Here is a 25068-nt window from a genome sequence, read left to right as displayed (position 1 = left end):
GAGAATAGATGAATGAAAGAACAAAATGCTAACAGGGTGACAATATCCCCATTAAATATATACTAAACAAATCAGAAGAGACCTGAAACTGGGGAAAAGAAAGGGAAAGAAAGAAAAAAGGAAAAGATAAAGATAAAAACAAACACAAACAAAACAAAACCAAAAAAACAGAATATGATCAAATATGATCAGGCTGGTGCATAGATCAGTGCCACACACTAGATTTTGGGCATATTTTGGTCTGTTAGAAAAAAGTGCTTCCCAAAATTTTAAAGAAAAAAAAACTTATATATGTACAAAAATAAGGGTTAATATGATGAAGGGATGGAATATGACTGTAAAGATGAAAATTATAAAGGATTTTATAAAAGGAATTGATAACCTAAGAAGATGGTTGAAAAAAGAAAGAAGAGGATTTAAAAAAAAAGAAACAAGGGAGAGAATGTGATCAGGCAGGAGACTAGAACAAAGCCATACACTAGAGATTTAGGGTATATTTTGATCTGTTAGGAGAAACTGTATCCCAAAATTTTAAAGAGAGAACAACTTACTTATAGATACCAAAAATAAGGGTAATGACTATGAAGAGATAGAATATGACTCTAAAAATGAAAAATAAAAAAGACTTTTTTAAAAAGGGATTGATAAGATGTTGGTTGAAAAAGGAAAAAAGAAAAATTAAAAAAAAAGACAGTTAAAAAAATTAACTTTGAAAGACTAAAGAATCATGGGAAAAAAGCAATGATTTATATGTGCAGTATTCCCCTAGTGCTGGAATTCTGCTGTTCTCATTGATAGGTAAACTTGGTCTTGGCTAGCTGTTCTTGCAGATCTTCTGGGGTAGGGGCCTTTTGCCATGGTTCCCAAATGTCTTTGCTGGAGGTGGAATTGCCCAGCCCTTGCCGGCCCGGGCTAAGTAATCTGCTTGGGTTTGCTCTTGGGAGCTTTTGTTCCCTGCAAGCTTTCCGTACAGATGTGGAGGATGAGAGTGAAAATGGCGGCCCCCCAGTCTCCACCCCGGAGGAGCCAAGAACTCGGGGTCCCACTCCTCAGTGAGCCCCCAGAGAAAAGCAATCAATCCCATCTCCCCGGTCTCCGGCCGCACTCCCTGCTCACCCGGCCTGTGACCAAGCATTTCTATCTCTGGCTCATGACCCCGTGTGGAGTCTCCAAATCCAGCAGATCCCTGTGGTGTGCTCCCGCGCCGCTCGTCCTTGGGGAGGAAGGGGAGTCTCCCCGGATCTGCCGCTTGTTGGGTCCCTGCTGGAGGAGCAGTGGCCCAGCTGTGCCATGGATCACAGTTTATGGCAACCCTGAGCTGAGAGCCCACTCCTCGGCTCTGTCTCTATAGCCGGCTTCCCTGCTCCAATACCTGGGAGCTCTGCCACACTAAGGCACCCCTGGTCTTTCTGTGACCCCGAGGGTCCTGAGACCACACTGTCCCAGCGAGGGTTCCACCCCAGGCTTAGCCACTGGAGTGATGTCCCTCAGCAGAGCATAAACACACAGATCAATGGAACAGAATAGGGAGCCCAGAAATGGACCCTCAACTCTATGGTCAACTAATCTTCGATGAAGCAGGAAAGAATGTCCAATGGAATAAAGACAGTCTCCTCAGCAAATGGTGTTGGGAAAATTGGACAGCCACATGCAGAAGAATGAAACTGGACCATTTCCTTACACCACACACAAAAATAGACTCAAAATTGTTGAAAGACCTCGATGTGAGACAGGAGTCCATCAAAATCCTAGAGGAGAACACAGGCAGCAACCTCTTCAACCTCAGCCATGGCAACTTCTTCCTAGAAACATCGCCGAAGGCAAGGGAAGCAAGGGCAAAAATGAACTATTGGGACTTCATCAAGATAAAAAGCTTTTGCACAGCAAAGGAAACAGTCAACAAAACCAAAAGACAACCGACAGAATGGGAGAAGATATTTGCAAATGACATATCAGATAAAGGGCTAGTACCCAAAATCTATAAAGAACTTATCAAACTCAACACCCAAAGAACAAATGATCCAATCAAGAAATGGGCAGAAGACATGAACAGATATTTTTCCAGAGAAGACATCCAACTGGCCAACAGACACATGAAAAAGTGCTCAACATCGCTCGGCATCAGGGAAATCCAAATCACAACCTCAATGAGATACCACCTCACACCTGTCAGAATGGCTAAAATTAACAAGTCAGGAACCAACAGATGTTGGCGAGGATGCAGAGAAAGGGGAACCCTCCCTCATTGTTGGTGGGAATGCATGGTGGTGCAGCCACTATGGAAAATAGTATGGGGGTTCCTCAAAAATTTGAAAATAGAGGTACTGTGCAACCCAGCAATTTCACTACTGGGTATTTACCCCAAAGATACAAATGTAGTGATCTGAAGGGGTACGTGCACCCCAATGTTTATAGCAGCAATGTCCACAATAGCCAAACTATGGAAGGAGCCAAGATGTCCATCAACAGATGAATGGATAAAGAAGATGTGGGTATATACATACAATGGAATATTATGCAGCCATCAAAAAAATGAAATCTTGCCATTTGCAATGACATGGATGGAACTAGAGGGTGTTATGCTAAGCGAAATAAGTCAGTCAGAGAAAGACATGTATCATATGATCTCACTGATATGAGGAATTCTTAATCTCAGGAAAGAAACTGAGGGTTGATGGAGTGGTGGGGGGTGGGAGGGATGGTGTGGCTGGGTGATAGACATTGGGGAGAGTGTGTGCTATGGTAAGCCCTGTGAATTGTGTAAGACTGTTGAATCACAGAGTTGTACCTCTGAAATAAATAATACGTTATATGTTAAAAATAAAGAATGGGGCACCTGGGTGGCTCAGATGGTTGGGCGTCTGCCTTCACCTCGGGTCATGATCCCAGGGTCCTGAAATCAAGCCCCACGTCTGGCTCCTGGCTCAGCTGAGAGCCTGCTTCTCCCTCTCCCTCTGCCTCTCCCATGCTCATGCTCTCTCTCTCTCTCTGTATCTCTCTCTCTCTGTATCTCTCTCTCTCAAATGAATAAATAAAATCTTTAAAAAAAAAAGAAGATAGTAGGAAGGGAAAAATGAAGCGGGGGAAATTGGAATGGGAGATGAACCATGAGAGAGTATGGACTCTGAGAATCAAACTGAGGGTTCTAGAGGGGAGGGGGCTGGAGGGATGGGTTAGCCTGGTGATGGGTATTAATGAGGGCACATACTGAATGGAGCACTGGGTGTTATATGCAAACAATGAATCATGGAACACTACATCAAAAACTAATGATGTATGTATGGTGATTAACATAACATAATAAAATAAAATTAAAAAGTCAATGGCAAATTTGTAGTAATTAGTCTACAAAAGAGATATTTTTGCTGGGTAGGCTAGGAAGACCCCTGAGCCCTGAGGACTTTGCTCAGCCTGTTGCCAGAGGCCCTTGGTGTTTTCTCAAGAAAGAATTCTCCAAAGAAGACATACAGATGGCCAACAGACACATGAAAGGATGTTCAACATCATTTGGCATCAGGGAAATACAAATCAAAATCACAATGAGATACTACCTCACACCAGCTAGAATGGCTAAAATTAACAAGTCAGGAAACAATAGATATTGGCGAGGATGCAGAGAAAGGGAAACCCTCTTACAATGTTGGTGGGAATGCAAGCTGGTGCAGCCACTCTGGAAAACAGTATGGAGGTTCATCAAAAAGTTGAAAATAGAGCTACCCTACGACCCATCAGTTGTACTACGAGGTATTTACCCCAAAGATACAAATGTAGTGATCTAAAGAGGCACCTGCACCCCAATATTTATAACAATAATGTCCACAATAGCCAAACTATGGAAAGAGACCAGATGTCCATCAACAGATGAATAGATAAAGTAGATGTGGTGCATATATATATATATATATATATATATATATATATATATATATATAATGTATAAAATGGAATACTACTCAGCCATTCAAGAAAATGTAATCTTGCCATCTGCAATGACGTGGATGGAACTAGAGGGTATTATGCTAAGTGAAATAAGTAAATCAGAGAAAGACAATTATATTATCATATGATCTCACTCATATGTGGAATTTAAGAAACAAAACAGAGGATCATAGGCAAAGAGAGGAAAAAATCAAACAAGACCAAATTAGAGAGAGAGACAAACCATAAGAGACTCTTAACTATGGAAACAAACTGAGGGTTGCTGGAGGGGCAGGGGTAAGGGATGGGGTAACTGGGTGATGGACATTAAGGAGGACATGTGATGTAATGAGCACTGGGTATTATATAAAACTGATGAATCACTGACCTCTACCTCTGAAACCAATACATTATATGTTAATTAATTGAATTTAAATTTTAAAAAATGAAAAAAAAGAATTCAAGGGCTTCAGAACAGACACAGTCATTAAGCTGTGGAAAGTTTATTAAAGTGAGAGTACATTCTTGAGATGGGAGAGTGGGCAAGCTCAAGGGAGAGCTGCACCTGCGGTTTGGGTCTTTATCTACTATTGCAGTTGTTAACTGGGGGAGGAATACTTATTACTTGGGGAGGGGATTTCTTGGGAGCAGGTTTCCATGGCCTTTCTCCCTTACAAGGTCAGGATTTTTGGTCTTCTTTGTCTTGGGCCTACCTGGTTTGATCTGGCTTCCTGTGGCTTTGTTTTGGAGAGCTGCCAAGACAGGTCTCTAACTTTCTTGATAGGTAGCCATGACTCCCTCTTTGGTAGCCTCCAGGCATCCTGTTAAAACCCAACCGTCTAACAAAGCTATAATATTATTAACTTAATAATAAGGTAAAATGTAAATATAAGTTTTTGTCCCTTTTTAAGATTTATATTAATGAAACTAAAAAATATTAATTATATTTTTCTATTACTGTGTTTATATTATTTAGGGTGCTTTCTCTCTCTGTCTCTCTCTCTTTTACTGGCATCATTATGTATACAAATTTCAAGAAAATGTCATCCTTTTTTTTCTGGCCATTAAAATTTATCTCATTTCATGATTATTAATGGAAATTACTTTGTCAAATAGAAGAGAGGAAGTTAACCAATAATAATGCCCCAGGTTTCAAATATACAAAGGCTTATTTTGCCTTAGGAACCAGCATTTCAAATATCTGGGAAGACTGATGTGACATGACAATTGTTGGAACTGTAAGAAATTCAGTATGGCTAAGTGGCAGGTGAAAAAATTAAGGAGAAAAGTATAATGTGCATATATTAAAGTTGTTGATTGAACATGTGTATTTATCTCTACTCCTAAACTCAAGCAAATATAGTAAAAGGAAAAAATAACAATAATAATTAATAGGAGAGGGAAAAAAAAGAGAGCAGAAAAAAAATAAGGAAGAGCCTAAAATGACAGGTTTAGGTTAAAAGAAGAAAGTGAAAAGTCTACACTAGACTGAATAAGTTTGTATTGGAAAGTTAGTTTCAAGAAGTTAAAATTAATAGAATACATGATATGTTTGACTATCTTGAGATTTATATTTATTTTAAAGAGATTAGAAATGAATTAAAAATGGGAATTAAGAATGCAAGCAAAGCAAAATACAATGATTAATTCCAAATAAAACAAACAAAATGATATAACAATATAAATACAGCCTACTAAGTGGTGTTTACATAGGAATAATAATATGCTTCATGTGTATTCATAACACCAAAAATTATAATATAACTACTGTGGCATAAAGAATGTGATCTTTGACAATTCGTTTCCTCCTGGGTACACAAAAAACAGCCCAGCCTGATTCCATGTGTGGTCAAGTGGTTGTTTCTGACCAATAGACGATGGATAGAATAATGTATATCAATTCCAGGTCTGGCCTTAAAATATCCCCAGATTTCCTCTACCTCCTTGTTTTTTCCTCACATTTGGCTGAATGAGAATGTGATACAGATCTTTGAAGGGCATCCTAGGTTGGAAGAGTTTGTATTCTTGAGTATTTGATAAAAGGAAAACTTCCCAAGTGATATAACCAAGAATAACTATATCAGATTTTGATTGAGAAATAAATGCTGTATGATGTTACAGAGCTCTTTTTTTGTTGTTCTTTAATTTTTTTGTATAAGAGCTAGTATTCCTTGGCCTAACTAATACAGAAATTGGAACTAGAGTTCCACCATAAGCTTGTGGATGATGGCATGAGTCATTGCTCTGTATTTGATAGGCAAGATTTATTTTTGAGGTTTGGAAGTGTTCTGGGGATCTGAGCTTTAAAATATAAGTGAACTTAGGGGTGCCTGCGTGGCTCAGTCAGGTGTCTGCTTTTGGCTCAGGTCATGATCCTGGAGCCTTGGGATCAAGTCCCACATCAGGTTCCCTGCTCAGCAGGGAGTCTGCTTCTCCTCTACCCTCTAGCCCTGCCCAGCTCATGCTCACTCTCTTTCTCTCTCTAGCTCAAATAAATAAATAAAATCTTTAAAAAAATAAATAAAATAGTGTTAAAACATAAAAGAACTTAGAATAGCTTTAAAATCAAGGGTCAAATTTATTTTCTCCTTCCCTTCCTTCCTCCCTCCCTCCCTCCACTCTCCCTCCTTCCCTTTTATCCCTTCCTCCCTTCCTGCCTGCCTGCCTGCCTTTATCAGGTTCTTCAGAGAAAAACAGAATCAATAAGAAATATATATCTAGATTTATATATATTTATATATATTATAATGAATTGGGTCATGTGATTATGAAGCCAGAAAGTCCAAAATCTACAGTATGGGCTGGCAGGCTCAACACCCAGGAAAGCCAATGGTAGTTTCCAGTCTGAAAACAGTTTACAGAACAATGTCTCTTGCTCAGGAATGCCAGTCTTTTTGTTCTATTCAGGTGTTCAGTTAATTAAATGAGACCCAGCCACACTATGGAGGGCAATCCACTTACTCAAAGTTCACCAATTTAAATGTTAATCTCATCCAAAAACAAAACTTGGAGTTGACACATGAAATTAACCATCACCACACTTCCTTTTTTTTTTCTTTAAATTTCTTTCCACCCATCCCCTTTGTGACAGAAATGTTTTAAACTGGCTTATATGCTTATCTTCTGAAGAAACCACAGGAGAAGAGGCAGAAGTTTTAGGAGAATGAGTTATGATTAATAAAATCGTTTGCCCGAAGTTTTTACAAAGCACACATGGAGATAATAATCTGGATAAAAAGGAGAGAAACCTCATCTGAAAAAAGAGAAAATCCTAGTGCTCTCTGCTTTCACTTTTACTTGCACTCCCCCCACCCTTACCTCACTTAGTTACAAATATACCATCCTCAAAATGTAAAATACTGCAATTCTTCTCTTGAATCACAACCACCCATCTCAGTTCCCTATTCATTCCTCCTTTCTCATCAGTAAAACTGCCAACCCTTCATTCTCCCAGCTCTTTAGTCACAAAATTAAAAATAATAATAAGGCTACATTCTTTATAAAACGCCCAACTCCTTCTTATCTTGTTACTTCAACATTCTTGTTCATTCGCACCCCCCTCTAAATTCAGCCTCCTGAGTATTGTTGGATATATTCTTATGATTTAATATTGGGATTCAATAAATGTCAAGCTGCTTAACTTCATCCAGGACTTCTGTTAATTTCAAAAACATGTTTGTGTCTTGTTGATTGCATGTAGTTGTTGGGGAGGAAGAATTTACTTAGCCTTTCGAAGTCCTTCTAACTGGACTAAGAATCAAATTTATATGAGACAGATTAATAGGAGAAAATCAGATTTAATGGCGTATGTATGGACAATCCACACAGACAAGGAAATTCCAAGACAGTGAAGCAAAATGATGCTTATATGGGTTAAGGAGTTGTGTAGGGGGTCTGAGGATACAAAGGGGGGACAGAGCATTGGCAAGAAGGTAAAAGGAGATGTCTGGAAAACAAAGGTTGCCCTATGATGCAGGTAAGTTTCCTAGGTAAAGAAGAACCTCTGTTAATAGCTCTCTTCCTGCCATAGGCGGGCAGTTGAAGGGGAGGTAAAGAACTTCTGAATCTGCTGGGGTTTGATTGCTCTTAACTCAAATAATGTTCATGCCAAAGTAGCCCCTCTTAGGGTGGCCTGCCCTTGGCCCCTACATAGTGAATTTCTGGGCCCTAAGGTGATTTCAGCATGCAACTTTGTTTCCATATATCTCTTTCTTCCTCCTAGGCAAATTCTAAGTTACACAACACGGTAGGAAAACTGCTGTAATATTACCAATGATTTTGTGACTGAATCAATAGTCTTTCCTCTGCCTCCATAGCTCTTTGTTTCTATAAGATTTCATTATGTTTACCACATTCTTCTTGAAAGAACCCCATCTCTTGGTTTTGTTACTTATTTTTCTGTTTCCTTGAACTTCAAAGAGTAATCAAAATATCCCTCAAAGTTTGGTTTGTTCTCTCAAAGTCTACATTTTTTAAATGAGATGTTCTCCTTTTGTACTCACAGTTACAATGGAAATTGTGGGGAAAAGTTAATGCCTTTTTATCTTAACCAACACCTAGTAAGGCTTTAGAAGTGAATATTTTTCAAAAGATGTTATTTTCACTAGTTAGCTCAGGACATTTGGAATCACTTGGAAATAATATTATAGCAAGCATTACTCAGTGGAAATGAAAGGACTGTATTGCTTTGATACATAATGAAGAAAATATAACTGGTTGATTACCTAACACAGAAGTTGACATAGCTAGAACTGGTGAATAGAGTTGCATGTGTGCAGCTGGGCCTGAAATTAAGGGGCTTGTAAACCACAGGTAGTGCTATTATTGGTATCAACAAAAAGACAAGCTTTTACTAAATTAAGGCTATATAAAACTTGCACAGCAAGGAGACCAACCATAATAATTGTCATACATATAAAGGCTTGTTATGAGAAACAGAATAATAAACAGCTTAAATAACAAAGTAAGGATTCAGACTCAGAATAATTAAAACTTTCTTCTCTCTGTAAAGGTCATTAAATACTGGGAAGAATTAATTAGGAAATAAAAAAACTGAGAAAGTTTTTAATAACAGGACTGGCATCAATCTATATGACATAAGCACAAGGGCAAGGGGTTCTTGAGAAATTTGTACTGTTATGTGTTAAGAACCAGGATGTTTACAATGAACTCATAAACAACTGAGTTAGAGTACACCAAGAAAATAAGAATAATTGGAACAGATGCAGAACATTATTAAAAGGAAACATTTTCTTTCTTTTTTTCATTTTTTAGATTTATAGAGAATATATGAAAACTTCTATACAGATGTTTAAGAGAGAGAAACATTTGCAAACCTCACAAAAGAAACCACAATTTCCTGGTAATATTCTTCAGTTCCTTTATTGGTGACTTTATGCCATTAGAAAGCAATTTATTTAAATTTCATTTTTCAGTTTTTTCTCAAATTATAACCAATTATCTAATTGGAAAGGCGATGTGTGTGTGTGTGTGTGTGAGAGAGAGAGAGAGAGAGAGAGATGTGGGGATAATATTACTATTATTAATATATTTTTACCATAGTAATATTGTTTTCCACTAGGAAATATAAAAAGAGAGAAACTCACATCTCAGTCTTTGCATAACAGAGAATCATGTCACTGACCTAAAGGTGAAAACCATGCTTATGTGGGCTCAAACCTTTGATCTATCCAACACACTAACATTATTTTTGACAGAGATCCAATGAATTTCAAATCTGGCTTCTATAAACCATTTATAGCTATAAGCAATTCTCACAGGCAGCCTTATTCTGTATTTATGAATCCTTTGGGGGCATATTTCTTAGCGTATCTCCATTTTATTGGAATAAGAGAGAGGCAGAATATCAATTTCTTACAAAAATTTTTGTCCCTGGACACATGTAACCATATTCAAAAAAGAATTCGCTAGAAAAAGTAAAACTCATTCACAATCAATTGCTCCTTTTGTACCAAGCAAATCCATTTGGGACTGTACTGATGGACATTTGTATGATGAGACCGCAAATGCACTGGCTGAATATTTTGGAATTTAGCTTGAGTAAACCTTCTTAGAGAATACAAAGTGCTAGAACTCTAAGCAAGACAATGCTATGAATAAATTTTGGAGACTTTTACCAAGAGGAAAACATTCTCTTCAGAAGGACAACTTCTTTTGTTTTTGACATTTCCAGAATTCAATAACCTTACAGTAAGAGTTTGCTTTGAGGTTAAAAAGTTTTGGCTAATGAAATAATAGTTCTCATGGCTCAGTGTTGCAGTTTGGGAGAAGAAGAAGGAAATTATCATGGCCTCCAGCAGTCAATGCTATACTTTTATTCTTCATTCTTTCATTTAATCACAGATATGCTTCCAGAAGCAGATAGCGGAGTAAAAGATCCATGCCCTGATCAGAAAAGAAATTATTCCCTTGGTAAGAATTACCATAATAATCTCATTATTATTTCTACAGTTTGGAATGAAGTTCCAGTATAAAGGTTGCACCTTCTAATATTGTGTCTGAGTGTAAGGTATGGCCTTCAATATTTTCCTTCCATCAAAATTGTCTTTTTAGTTTTTTATGCTAATAATTATTGAAAAACACAATGAGGAGCCATCATATGTAAAACTGTCCTAGAGTTTGACAAGCAGAGCAAATCATCATCTGAAAGGATTTCAAAAAACAAGAGGATTTTAAGAAAAATGAACTAAGAAAAGGACTGAAGAATAATGAGGTAAAATATAGAGAATTTCAACCATGTTGAACTCAGAAAAGTGTAGATTCACCTACACCAGTAATTTAATGGCAGATTTTTTTTAAAGATTTTATTTATTCATCTGAGACACAGAGATACAGAGAGAGAGAGCATGAGTAGGGAGAGAGGCAGAGGGAGAGGGAGAAGCAGGCTCCCCGCTGAGCCAGGAGGCCAATGTGGGGCTCAATCTCAGGACCCTGGGATCATGACCCGAGCCAAAGGCAGATGCTTAACCATCTGAGCCACCCAGGCGCCCCTCATGGCAGATTTTTAATAATGCTGTAGTTTCTCCTGGATGTATGGTGATTCACAATGAACTATTTTTGGTATGACAGCAAAATATAACATGAATCACTCACAGTATCTCAAATACCTGCATTATTGTATTAATGCACTTATAACATTCTTATAATATTTACACCATTGTACTCAACACTACTAAAAAAAAATGTATCCTCCACCATGGAGAGCTGTGTTGGTTAATTTTATGTGTTAATTTGGATAGGTTATTGTGACCAGTTGTTTAGTCTAAAACCAGGCTAAATGTTATAATCCAAGCCACACTTGGATTATAATTTAATTATAAAGCAATTTTGAAAATGTGATTGATTAATATTTTAAATCAGTAGTCTTTGAGCAGAGCAAATTACCATCTATAATGGGAGTAGGCCTTATCAAATCAGTTGAAGGCCTTAAAAGAAAACATGAGAGGATACTGCCTCTAGGCTGCCTTTGGATTCAAGATTGGAGCATCAACTCTTCCTGGATCTCTAGCTTGCCAGTCTGTTATGCAGATTTTGGATTTACTAGTCTTCACAATTGCATGAGCCAATTCCTTAAAATAAATTCCCCTACACACAGATACAAAGACACACATACATCCTATTGGTCCTGGAGAACCCTATTACAGGACCTCACTAAGACTCATTGAGCACCTTCTAAAATTAAAATTGCCTTTTTTACTCCGATTCCTAATATTATGACCATTTAATTGCTTTTATATATTTATTCAAAACTATTAATTCAAAAATTAAGAGACTTCAAAATATGAAATTTCTAGAGAGCTTTTCCTTATTCATTTATTCAAGAATTATTCCTTAAAATTGAACTAACTTCAGACATTGTTCCAGCAGCCACAGACATAGTGGCGAATAGACAAATTTCTGCTCTCAAGGACTTTCCAATGTTATATAGATGAGTCAAGAACTCTTAAAAAGTCTCTAAATTTTTAAACATAACTCATATTAAGTATTATCTAATGTTAATAATTGCTTATACTGAAAGTTTTCTATAAAATTGAGATGCTTGTAGTTTAAGCAGATTTATTTTATGCCAGTATTTAATGATTTGAAAGCTTTTACTTAATATTTAGCATGCAACTGAAAATTTGAGTATGTAGGAATTGTTTGATTAATTCCTTCATTCCTTAACTCATTCAAGTTATATATCTCTTATATGTCTAAGAAGTATTTAGGACAACTTGAAGAGAGGCCCAAACCATTGTAATTGCAATTTATGTAGTTAATAGTGTAGAACTCAAAAGAAATAACCAGACACAGAGATAACAGTTTTTCCTTATTAAAATTAAACTGTGATTATAATTTTTCGCAGGAAATCACTTATTTTAAGTGGTTTTTATAAAGTACTTACATTTCTAATTCACATTCTGGTTTCTAACTACTGCTACTGGCCCTAATTGAGGGCTTCATTATTTCTCATTAGGACTATACTAACAGGCTCTGAACAGATCTGTTTCACCTCTAGGCTCTGCCATCTTAAATCCAGCCTATGCACTATATGAATATGTAATTGCCCTATTCAAAAATTTTTGGTGATTTCATTTCTCATTCAGAATATCCACCCATAGAAGTTTCCAAAAGTCTGATTATTTCTCAGGCCCAAAATTCTGAAGCATGAAAAAGGCAATCAAAGTTTGAAATAAATGAAAGTATGACTTAATTAACTTTGTTAACTTTGTTAACTTTGGATGTATAATCTAAAGAAATAATATATCAACAAAGAGGTAGGTGGAGCTGTGGTAGGATGCAAAAATCCAGTAGTATTCAGAGAAAGGTTTTTTGTTTCAGAAAAATGTATCAGATTCTAATTAGGTGTTTTGTCAAGAACTGTGAATGGTCTGAGACGTTACCTCACTTGTGTATATAGGTATATGCATGTAGTCTATGTAGATATGGATACGGATATATAGAAAACATGAGACACCTGAGTCAAGGAAAAGTTCTTCCTTAATACAACCAGATCAACAGCCACAGTAACATGGTTAGCCTCCATCCCCCACATCTAGACCTGCAAGGCATTGAGAGTCCATGAAAACTTTCTACATGAGTGGTGGGTCACTCTGTAGAAGAGGGATGGGATGGAGAACCACGGATTTTCTGTTTTTATGTGGGAAAGAGGTAGGTGCTTCCCCCTTCTCTCCTGAAAAGATGGAATAAAACTTGGCTCTATGCAGATGTGATGTAAAGATCCTAGGTTCTTACTCTAACTCTTTGGAATGTAAATACATATCTCTAAGAGAGGGATAAACCCCAAAGTCAAGGAAGAAGGGGGCTTCATCCTATTGACATGCAAATATCTAAGGGGATAGTGCTTCAACTTTCTTGGCACTGTGGTGGTTTAACTTTAGGAGCTTAGTCTAGGCTGTAACCGTTGGCAATCTCAGGTAGATAATATGTTTTATTATCCTTTTGTATCAGTGCAATTAACTAGATAAATTAACTAGATAAATGACTACAGCTCTAATTCTCCTGGTGTGTGAAGAGAAAAATGTTTCTAGGAGAAGAGAAGGTAAACATGCCTTACGTTCATACTGTATACATTTCCATATCTAAGGTTTTTGTCAGGAACGTTAAGAAATCTCCACAATTGGTTTATTCTATTTCAGGGCTAGAATAGTGCATTGGGATTTGTCATGGCTTGGATAAAATATTAATTAAGGCATGATATCTCTCTATGCCAAGAAAAGTCTGGTTATAATTTGATTTTTTCCAAGCCATAGGACAAAGTGCACTTACTATATTACATTAATGAATAAATAACCATTTTCTACTACACAATTTTCTTATTGGTCAGATTAAGGCAAACCAATGAACATGGTCTTTTCTGGATACACCTGATTAAACCTAGCTTCTGGACCTACAAAACTACAAACTAAACTCCAAACCTTGGTTTTCCTTCCAAGATAAATCTATCCTGCAGTTTGACTGACTAATCTTCAGATTTCCCTAAATAAAAACATGTACAGATTTCTCCCTGAAATGGTCCATACTTTTCAGAATGGAAAGAATTTTTGGAGTGGTCAAATTGATCTTCCTGTGTCACATGATCTCCTTTGCCTAAGCTTAGTAAAACACCTTCTAGACCTATATGGATAGCCAAGGACAGTCTTAGCCAAAATTATTTTTAAAGTGTTCATTCTATGTATTTTGACTCCATCTGCAAGAAGGCCTCTCTCTTTTCAGAGCAGCCGCTTCTCTAGTGTCCAGGTTTATGCTGTTCTATGACTCAGGATTATTACCACTTTCCACTTCTAGGCCTGTATTATCTGGAGAATTACCAACGCCTAGGTGTCTCACTCTATTTTCCTTCCTCTCAAATATTTTTTTATTAACATATAATGTATTATTTGTTTCAGGGGTACAGGTCTGTGATTCATCAGTCTTACACAATTCACAGCCCTTACCATAGTACATACCCTCCCCAATGTCTATCACCCAGCGACCCCATCCCCCCCACCCCCCTCCACTCCAGCAACCCTCAGTTTGTTTCCTGAGATTAAGAGTCTCTTATGGTTTGTCTCCTTCTCTGGTTTTGTCTTGTTTCATTTTTCTCTCTCTTCCCCTATGATCCTCTGTCTTGCCTCTCAAATATTTATCTGTGCCATGTCCTTCCTTATCAGTCTCACTATCTCTGTAGAAATGTGATAAATGAACTCAAGGTTTTCTGGTAATAGACATTAACTCATTCATTGAAAGAACAAATGAGTACCTACCATGGGCAATGTGAACAGCATGCATATGGTTCCTAACCTTATGCATCTAACATAACAACCTAGGACAATGTATGTTTGAACAGAATGTTCTTAATCCTTAATTGGGGAAATATTAAGAGTATTATAAAGAAGGCACTATGTACATCTGTGTATATGTGTTTGTGTGTGCACATGCATACACATGCATAAGGTCTTTTATTTTCAGTGGAGGCCTTCCTGAAACAAAAAATACATCTGGAATTCAAGGTGGTGCACATATAGATTAGGCATTGCACATATTAGTAGACTTAGAATTTGGCTTTTTTTTTTTTTTTAGTATATTGCTTCCAAAATGTCTTGTTATAAATGTAACTCTCTCAAAATTAGAGTCCATTATTAGAATCCATTTTTGTGTGTGTTCCATTCCTTCTTTCAAATTATCCATACCATCAGTGGTACTATATAGTATTAGTTTTCTGTGAGAGCAATTTTTTTAAATCATAAAAGATGAATACTCAAAAAATTAAAAATAGAAAATATCCACAAAGAATAAGACATGCTCATAAACAACTACTAGTACTTCACGTTCATTATTTATCCTAATAAATATCACAAGTCTGAATAAATTTTCCTATTTTTTTCTTCATATTTTACCTAAATTGGACCTCTTGATAAGTTTGTTCATATATGAATTGGTTGTATATGGTATGTGGAATGCTTTTGGAGGGTGACACTGTTGAAAATGTGAGCTATGAGGCTAGTAAGGAATATTTAAAAGTCCTATCAATATTACAATGAATGATACTTACAGAAGAATAATTTGTATGACTTTTTCTTAATTAAAAAAACAGTGGTATTGAAACTGGAGTTTTTTAATAAAGGATTGAACTGAGAGAATAATATTCTGCAAGTCTTAACAAGGTACATATTAAAACTTCTGTTTGTGATTTTCAATTATTATTTTAGAGGCTATATTACTATTTTTCTACTAAATTAAAGATAACTAAATCTTTAATTTATATACTTATTTCCTCCCAGAGCATCAAAATTATCCATCATAAAACACATTTTTAATATTCACAAAAAACTAAGAGCATTAGCATATAATACTTTATAATATTTCCAATTTTCACATGGTGTTTGTTAAAACTAGTTTTTTGCTAAATTGGATGACAAAAGATCAGTAATGCTGAATATTTTGCCAAAAAGATTCTGTTCCTCTCCTACTTGCGAAAAGCAACTAATTAACGCTATTAAAAAGATAATCCCTGCCACATCTAACAAATCCCCTTCAAACATGAGTTTTCATATTCTTATTAATCCCTGAAAATTTTTCTTTGCTTAGTTAGAAAAGTGGTGGTCCCTTAATATATAAACTTTAACTTATGTTTTACTTATTTTTTAAATAAAATAATAAACCAAATAATTGCCTAATTAATCAACAAACATTTCCTCTCATATATAGCTCACCAATATGAGTTGAATTGTCTAAAAAGCCACTCACAAAAAAACCCCAGCTTTCCTTCCTTCAGTAGAAATAGCATGCTTAAATTTGAAAATACTATTATCTAGACTTCACCCCAGATATTTTATTTTGAATATATAGATCTGAAATAAGCCCTGTATATGTGTGAGTGTGTGTGTGTGTGTGTGTGTGTGTGTGTGTTATTACTTCTCACTACAGCCAGGGTTGAATTAGAAATTGATGCATTTCACAAAAATATAGTTTTTGTTTTGACCACTAAACCCTGATAGCAGCAAATATCTTTTTTCATAGTATAAAAGAATATTTTCATTGGTGATTGAGAATAAGTCAAAATGACCCTGAACACTTCTAGTTAATGTTTACTGGGGAAATATTATAGATATCATGCTTTGATCACACTGAAATAAAATTAGAATTTACTCACACACACACACACAAAACCCAGAAATGTCCTTCAATCTGAAAATGTATAGATATCCTATTAAACATCTAGATAAAAGGAATATTAGAAACTGAAGTGTAAAAGTAATGACAACAAAAACAGCACTTACCAGAACTTATGGGTGCAATTTAAAGGGGGAGAAGAGGTCAATTCATCATTCCAGACAGTAGTTTTATCAATAAAAATGAAAGAATAAAAATAAATGAGTTGAATGCCCTCCTCAAAAATTGTACAAAGGAACAACCAAGGAAATTTTTAAAAAGTATAATGAAAGAAATAATAAATTAAAAAGGCTTGATTAATGAGGTAGAAAATAGAAAACAGGTTTAATTAATAAACATATCAGTTAATTAAAAAAATTAATAAAATAGACAAACCACTAGCTAACTTGAATAAGGGGAAAAGGTGCAAATATACAAAAGAAGAAATAAAGGACATAAGTAATTATTAAAACAAAAATTTAAAAAATCATAAAAGGCTACTTCGATGACCTCTAATGAAAAAAGTTTTTAAGTTTAGAGGAGATAGACAATTCCCAAGGGAAAAGCAAATAACTAAAATTGACCTTATTTAAGTTATAATACAAGGCCAATTTTTCATTTAAGAACTTTAGAAAAGAAAAAGAACTTCAAATATATTCACAGAGTACTTCCTTTTATTCCTTCAGATTCACTCACCGTCCTTGACCCTCATATCTGCCCGAGGAAGCAGTCCTCTATTAGCTATATTAATGGACTCCCCTCACTTCTAATTTCTGGTGGTGTACTTGGGTCCAGCCCCATGTTTTTCTACATCTAAGGACATGGTCATACAATATATTCTTCTAATCCAGCTCTAATGAAATTATGGGTTGCACAAACAGACTTTGAAATACTGAACCATCCTTACATGCCTTGTTTAAACACCATTTTGCCACGGTGTTTATATTTATTTCTGTTATGCCATTGGTTTCTGTTTGTCCATACTTTAAGATTCTCAGTAATTAAAAAAAAGTTTATCATGAAAAATTCAAACATATAAAAAGCAAACCCATTTACTCATCACCTTTCCATGAATATTAGCATTCTGTCATTTTATATCATCTGTACCTCTTTCCACTCCACAGAACTTTAGTCAATGATTGATATCACTATTATTATATAGTTTTTTGAGGTATATATATATATTTTTTTTTGAGGTAAATATATATATATATGCAAATCTCCTATTATCTCCTATTATCAAATATGCCTTTTCTGGCTAATTTCTTATGTTCAGTCCTGGGGGGAAAAATAGTAACTCTTATTACTCAAAATGCCATTGTTGTTCAAAGCTTGATTGTGTTGAAACAACATAGTTCTTTCTGCATATGTAATTTCCTAATACCATTTATTTAGTGCTAGTTACACCACTGTTCATGATGCTGCATCATTCATTGGGCCACTTGAGAATATTGGCTTCCAGTGATTCTCTCAAAAGCTATCACTATGTTTCATTGACATTGAGCGTGAAGAGAAGTATTGCTCAGATCATGCAGAAACACATAAATGATAATTCATTTTCTAGACATGTTCAATTTCCTGTTCAGAATTTTATAGCATTAAGGTAGAATGACACATTTTCCAACTGTGTTTCCTCTTAAACTCTCAAGATCATAATCAATCCATGTCACTTCAGTGATTGAAGTGGAGGAACTGCATCCACAGTAGTGACAACATAGAACATCTCATTATGGTGAAGAATACTGGGATTTTTATTGTGTCTACTGCTATTTCTTGTAATAACTTTCAAATCAAAAGCTACAGTTCTACTTATGAGATGAGAAATTTTATGGACAGTGCATTCTCTCACATTGTAGTAATCAAAATAATGATAAACTTTAAAGTTGCAAACTGAAAAGGTCAAGTATATTGTCTTGGTTGGCAAAAAGATCCAGACCTGTAGGTGCAAATGGGAACATAAAACATATCCATTTGAGCATTTATCTTATTCTTTGACTTAGGTCAGAGAACACAGAAATCTCAAAATCCATAGCACAGGGACGCCTGGGTGGCTCAGTCGGTTAAGCGTCTGCCTTCAGCTCAGATCATGATCCCAGAGTCCTGGGATCGAGTCCCGCATCGGGCTCCCTGCTCCGCGGGGAGCCTGCTTCTCCCTCTGCTTCTGCCTCTCTCTCTCTCTCTCATGAATAAATAAATAAAAAAAAAATCTTAAAAAAAAAATCCATAGCCCAGCTTATGAGGATAGGAAAACATTAATACTTCACTTTCTGGCCTAAATGTTTTTGTTTATTCCCTCAAAGGGTCTAGTAACTCTTTATAGGTAATCCCATCTAAATAGAAAAATCATATGTAATTCTACATTTGTCCAATATTTAACCTATACTGATACACTAAATGTTAAATAATAGACAATTACTTGGTATCACTTATAAAGTACAATATAGATTAGAAAGAAAATAGAGTTGAGTTATTTTTAATTAAACAGTTTTCCCTAGTAAAACTAATTTTTCTTCTAGATATATATTTAAGCACAAGCCACTAAAGAGATTAAAAATTATTTATCTAGGGGGCCTGGGTGGCTTAGTCGGTTAGGCGTCTGCCTTCGGCTTGGGTCATGATCTCGGAGTCCTGGGATCGAGTCCCACATCGGGCTCTCTGCTCCGCGCAGAGCCTGTTTCTCCCTCTCCCCCTGCTCTTCTCTCTCTCCCACTCTCTCTCTCTGTCAAATAAATAAAATCTTAAAAAAAATTATTTATCTAAGCCTCAATTTATTTTTCCAGAATTACCCATGATAGAGTTTATCCTGTTGCCAGCTAATTCTGTAACTGCAAGTAAGAGCTTCTGAGGATTTCAAAACACATCTGTAACAGTACTCTGCAAAATCCATGTCATATAACAAAAATACACCCACCATGTATAAAGAAGTACAGGCACTGACTATTTCAGTTTTATTCTTCAATTATAATATCCAGTCGAAATGTAACTTATCTTTTAATCTTGACCTACTCTATTAGGATGCTTTTAATATTCCTGAAATTAACAGGACAAATTTATACTCATGATAAACTATTTTTACTAACTGATTTCAAAGTGCTTTTGAATAAAATACTTAAGCATAACAGAAATGTATGGGAGTATCTATACTTTTCACAAAAGTAAACAAATATATAAAATCCAAGAAGAGGGGAGCCTGGGTGGCTCAGTCGGGTAAGCATCTGCCTTTGGCTCAGGTTGTGATCGCAGGGTCCTGGGATCGAGGCCTCCGTTGGGCTCCCTGTTCAGTGGGTCATCTGCTCCTCCTTCACCCTCTGCCCCTTCCCCCTCTCTTGCTCACTCTCAAACAAATAAATAAAGTCTTTAAAAAAAATTAAATCTCAAGAAGAGTCAAATATTTAACAAAAGACACAATATTTATATCTATCACAGAAACATGACAATATATTATTTATAAAACAATATTAATTTTAATTAATTTTACCATATAATTTTGCATTCACTTTATGTACAAATACTCTGTGGTACAGAAAATCAAATTTTTTATTTTTGCAAAGTGATTCTGCCTTACCTTTATATAGAATACCCAAAGAAGCATCTTGAAAAGAAGAGAAAAAAAAAAATGAGCCTCAACTACCAGGAAACCAGATTCTTTCTATAAGTTCTACTGAAGCTGGACACTAAAAGTTTTGTTCAAATCACTGGAAATATGTATCTCAGTTGTCACAGGAATGTAAAACCTATATAAACACGTTAACTTTTTGATGGATGATGGCATTGCTGTAATCAGTTTTAGGTTGTAATGATAAAAAAATTATTTAACATACTAACAAAGAATTCTTGTTATATGTTTAAAAAATATTAACTACTAGAACTATAGTAAAATGCATCTTCCTGTCTATTACTTAGAAAACCCACTGCCACTTTGTACTAAATAATTTAAATTAAAATACATCTGATATCCAGAAAATTAAAAAATAATAAGGGAAATATTGAAAATAGAAATTAAGGACTTAATGGATTATTGTATTGCATAAAATAAATATATCAATGAATTTTTAAAAGTCTATTCATATTTTTGGTTTTGCCAACATGCAGTAACATGAACTGAATTTATCTGCTCACCTGAAACAAACAAAAATCAGAGACAATATATGAAACAATTGTTTTCAAGATGTTGCACACCAGGCAATAAAGGAGAGTGAACACTATGAGGTGGGAAACAAGATGATCCCTATGATTATTTCAGCTTATATCTTTCAGAAGGTTTCTTGGCCATAGTAAAGGGAAAGCAAACCCACAAGGATTAAGACAGACTTTCTGAGGAGATGGAGCTGAGTTAACTGGGAAGAACAAGGCACTACCAGTTTACAACACAGAGCACTGGAGAAAAGAGAATCATCCTAAAAGAAAGCCGTGGGGATGTACAGAGAGCATCCCTTGAATATTCAGCAGACCACTGCTCAGTGCATGAGTATGAGGAAATTACTTGAGGCCAGAGGAAGATCCATCTGAAAGGACTAGAGCAAACAACTCTCAGTGTGCACAGGACCAGAAATAATGCAATAGATTGGAAAAACATTAGTCACCTAATAAAACATTTGGAAAGATCTTGCCTCAGTAATGGAGAATAATTATCCCTGGACTACAAATTGCTCTGAACACCTCTAACAAATCCTTAAAACGTGGCTCAAAAGAAGCAAACTATTTTTAACTAAGTTAACCTTACCCCAGGACAAAACTTAACAATATCTATAAGAATACAAAAAATATTCAGCAAGCAAAAAGTTAAAACTAATAATGTCTGCTATCCAGCCAAAGATTGCCAAGCATGCAAATAAGCAGAAACATATAACACATAATGAGAAGAAAAATCAACCAATGAAAACCAACCCAAAATTTGCACAGATGCTAGCATTTACAGACAAGTATATAAAAATTATTATAAGCTATATTTCATATGTTCAAAAAGTTAAGTAGAGACATGGAATATATGAATAAGACCTAAAATGAACTTCTAGAGGTGTGTGAGGAAAAAATCCACTGCATGGTGCTAACAGCAAGTTAGATATTGCAGAAGAAAAGATTAGTAAACTTGAAGCTATAGCAATAGAAAATATTTAAAATTAATTACAAAGAGAAAACAGTCAAAAAATGCAAAAAGTGGGGTGCCTGGGTGGCTCAGTCATTAAGCGTCTGCCTTCAGCTCAGGTCATGATCCCAGCGTCCTGGGATCGAGCCCCGCATCCGGCTCCGTGCTTCGCGGGAAGCCTGCTTCTCCCTCTCCCACTCCCCCTGCTTGTGTTCCCTCCCTCTCTGTGTCTCTCTCTGTCGAATAAATAAATAAAATCTTAAAAAAAAAAAAAGTGCAAGAAGCATCAGTGAACTATGGGACAATTTCAAGCCTCCTATTTGTGTAATTAGGGTCCCTATAATAGAAGCAAGAATGGATTTCTTTAAAAAAAAAATTGAAATAATGGCCAAAAAAATTCTAAGCTTTATAAAACCAAGAGGCTCAATGAACCCACAAATTCAAGAAACTCAAGTACAAGAAATGTAAAGGAAACAGAACTAAGGCATATCATAGTAAAATTGCTCAAAACCATTGACAAAGAGATAAATTTATAAGTACACAGAAAATAAAGAAATGTTACATACAGAGAAACAAAAATACACAACAGCAAATTTCATGTCAGAAACAATGCAAGTGAAGAGAGAATAGTGCAACATCTTTAGAATAAGAAAAATAAATTCTCCAAATAAAACTCTATATTCAGTAAAAAATACCTTCCCAAATGTAAGCAAAATAAAACTTTTATCATATATCCCAAATGGAGATAATTCATCACCATCATACCTCCACTACAAAAACTAAGGGAAACCCTTCAGGTAGAAGGAAACAGATACTTGATGGAAATATGTATTTCCTTATAAGAATGAAGAACACGGAAATGGTAATTACAGTTAAATAGCAAGATCAGAAGTGGGCAAAATGTTTGAATAGACACTTCACTAAAGAAGATACACAGATGGCTGGCGGGGCGCCTGGGTGGCTCTTGGTCAGGTCATGATCTCATGGATTGTGAGATGGAACCCTGTATGGGGCTCTGCACTCAGCAGGGAATCTGCTTGAAGATTATCTCCCTTTCCGTCCCCCCACTCATGCTCTGGCACTCTCTCACTAAAATGAATAAATAAATCTTTAAAAAAAGAAGATATATGGATGGCAAACAAGCACATAAAAGAATGTTCAACATCATTAAACTTTAAGGAAATGCAAATTAAAACTAAACACTAGAGTAGTTCAGAATAGCTAAAATAAAAAACACTGCCATACTAAGCGTTGACAAGGAGGTGGGAATTAGAATCCTCTTACACTGCTGTTAGCGATGTAAAGTTGCACAAACACTCAAAAAACAATTTAACACTTCATTAAAAAATTAAATGTAAACTTACTATATGAACTAGCTTTTCAACATCTTGAGATTTAACCAAGAGTGACATAATAAGAAATATATATTTGACTTTTGTTCCTGGTTTCTGGCACAGAGTTCCTAAAATCTTTGGAATTTCCTGAAGTATAAGGGTGGCAGGAACATCTAAACAGATGGCAGACCCCTAAACAGCTTTAGGATGGGAGCTGGACACCAGAAAGACCAAACCTTAATCAGAAGCTTGGAACTTTCAGACCTACCCCCAACCTCTGGGGAAGAAAGGGCTGGAGATGAAGCTAATCACCAAAAGTCAATGATCTAATCAATTGTGCCTACATAATGAAACCTCCATGACAACCCCTAAATAATGGGGTTTGGAGAGCTTAGTGGGTAATCACATCTACATACTGGAAGGTTAGTGTGCCCCAATTGTATAGGGACAGAAACTTCCGCATTTGGGACTCATTCAGACCCTGTTCTTTGTACCTCTTCATCTAGCTTTTCATTTGTATTCTTTGCAATAAATCAATAAACATAAGTAAAGTGCCTTCCTGAATTCTGTGAGCCATCTAGCAAATTATTGAACCTAATATAGCTTGTTTGTCAGAAATACAATTGGCCCAAAATTTGTGATTGGCATCTGAAGTGGGAACAGTCTTGTGGGATTGAGCATTTAACTTCTGGGATCTGATACTAACACCAGGTGGATGGTGTCAAAATCGAATGGAATTATCAGATACCTAGTTAGTGTCAACGTTGGAGAAGGGTCTTGGAAAAATACTGTGTATTTTGTGGCAGGAGGAAAAAAACCATATTATAAAAAGCAAAAACACAAAATATACCTGTTCTTGCATGTTCACAGAAGGGTTGTTTTTAATAGCTAAAAATCTGGGAAACATTCAAATATTCTTCAGCAGGTGAGTTGAATAAGCATGCATGGTATAGCCATTGAGTGGAATACTACTCAGCCATAAAAAAGAATAAAATATTGATATAAGAAACAACATGGAAGAATATCAAAATAATTGTGTCAAAAGAAAAAAAAAAGAAGTGCATACTGTATGATCTGTTTATGCGAAACTCTATGAAATGTAAACTAAACTATAGTGAAACTTGGCAGTGGTTACTTAGAAAGCAGGGCAAAGACAGGGAAGGGAGGGATGGATTGAAATGGGAATGAGGAAAGTTTGGGGTGCTGGATATGTTCACTATCTTGATTGCAGTGATGGCGTCAAGGTTGTATACATAGGTCAAAATATCATAATTATGTAGTATAATTATCATTTATGCTTCAATAAAGTTGATGTGTTAAAGTAATAGTCTACCTATCTTTCTTCTTTCTTCTATCTTTCTCTGTCCTTTCTTCTACTCTCCATTGCACATATGAATTCCAGGGAAGGTTAGGTAAAGGCAAATAGTTTTTGCTGAGAAAAGAAAAAAAAATGAAAAGGAAAAAAGTAAAGCTTATCACTTCACAGTGTGTGTATGCCTGAAAGAATAATGGTGTACTCGCTATTTTTATGTTGTTTGTGGTGTGCATGCACATGTTTTCATGGCTTTTTCTTAAACAAAGTTATGTTGAGTAGATCAGCCCTCTATTAAAGGCCTTTAATAATCTAGTACATTATTAAAAGATCTGGCTAATTATGAATCATTCTCAGTACATCTATTTAAAATATTCTGTAAGCTTCATTTCTTTTAAAATAAATGTGTTTTCGGGGCACCTGGGTGGCTCAGTTGTTAGGCGTCTGCCTTCGGCTCAGGTCATGATCCCGGAGTCCTGGGATCGAGCCCCGCATCGGGCTCCCTGCTCCGCCGGAAGCCTGCTTCCCCCTCTCCCACTCCCCCTGCTTGTGTTCCCTCTCTCGCTGTATCTCTATCAAATAAATAAAATCTTTAAAAATAAATAAATAAATAAATAAATAAATAAATAAATAAATAAATAAATAAATAAATAAAATAAAATAAATGTGTTTTCAGTACAGAGAAAGGAAAACTCTATTTGCAAATACCTGCAATATGTATGGTGAAATTTATTGAAATTTTCAAATTAGAGTATTTTTCTTAA

Source organism: Mirounga angustirostris, unplaced genomic scaffold (assembly GCF_029215605.1).
Source record: "Mirounga angustirostris isolate CCGP_5_RB_7025 unplaced genomic scaffold, mMirAng1.0.hap1 SCAF_8, whole genome shotgun sequence".
Taxonomy (NCBI): Eukaryota; Metazoa; Chordata; class Mammalia; order Carnivora; family Phocidae; genus Mirounga; species Mirounga angustirostris.
This window is presented reverse-complemented; position numbering follows the sequence as displayed.